Consider the following 1,204-nt stretch of genomic DNA (forward strand, 5'->3'; position numbering starts at 1 on the left):
ACACACACACACACACACACACACACACACACACACACACACACACACAAACACACACACACACACAATGTTACAGTAGAAGATGGAGCTTCTCTTAGAGTTAAAGGTGTCTTGTTTGAGCTGGCATCACACTACAACTGTGTGCACGAGGGTTCAGTATAAGGTCAGGTGACATAACAGATGATCCCGTCTCAAACAAATAGCTGCTGCCATGGCAACAACTAAATATGCAACAGGCCATCCTGAGAAAGAGAAGAGGAGGTGGAGGTTAAAGGCTGGGAGGAGGAGGACAGATGTGGAGTCACATCCTCCGCCATGGTAAGCTCAAACCACGGTATAGTGACTTCACACCTCCTCTCCGCCTTTCTACAGCTTTTTGTCTGTAAAATCCTGAATTAGCTCAACTGGAACGCCCAGTGTTTTTCCAAGGCCCTTTGCTGACCTCTGACCAGCAGGATCAGCTGGTTTTGTGTCATGGGAAACGAGGAGTTCACAAAGGATGACCCACAGCATCCCCTACTGGCCACATACCAAACCACACTCGGATGACAAAAGGGGGGATTTAAGGTCTGATCCTGAATCATCTGATTCTGATTAACTGAACCAATTAAAGCATCCGTATGATTAAAAGTTAGCAGAGGAGGAGCTATTCTATAAGGGGAAATGGTGAAGGGTGAGAGAGGGGACACTGAGGCGAGGTCGCCGCGGTGACTGGGAATTGGGAACACCTGTGGAATTCTGGGATTCGTCATGTCATAGACATGCATGGATAATACACTGATACAGTGTAAACGTGCATGTGGGTCTCTTTCTCACTTTCTCACTTTTCCCTGCACACACACACACACACACACACACACACACACACACACACACGTAAAAGCACTCTGACCTTGTTTTGGGTTGTACTGAGGGGGACTGAAATGAGTTTCAAATGTTCACATTATTTATTATTGGGTATCATCTCACTGTACAAATCCCTTACAGATGTTAGCCTCTGGTGCATGCCTAGGTGTGTGTGTGTGTGTTGCTTGTTGTGTGGTGTGTGCACAGTTAGGAAATGCTACGTAGAAAGAGCACATCATACTTTTTACAAGGAGGTTGTTAGTGATTGGGGAGGTAAGGAGGTCATGTGTATGTTGAGTGATGGTTCAGTGATGGCTCATCCTTGTGTGTGTGTGTGTGTGTGTGTGTGTGTGTGTGT

The sequence above is a fragment of the Etheostoma cragini genome, chromosome 21, assembly GCF_013103735.1.
Source record: "Etheostoma cragini isolate CJK2018 chromosome 21, CSU_Ecrag_1.0, whole genome shotgun sequence".
Lineage (NCBI taxonomy): Eukaryota > Metazoa > Chordata > Actinopteri > Perciformes > Percidae > Etheostoma > Etheostoma cragini.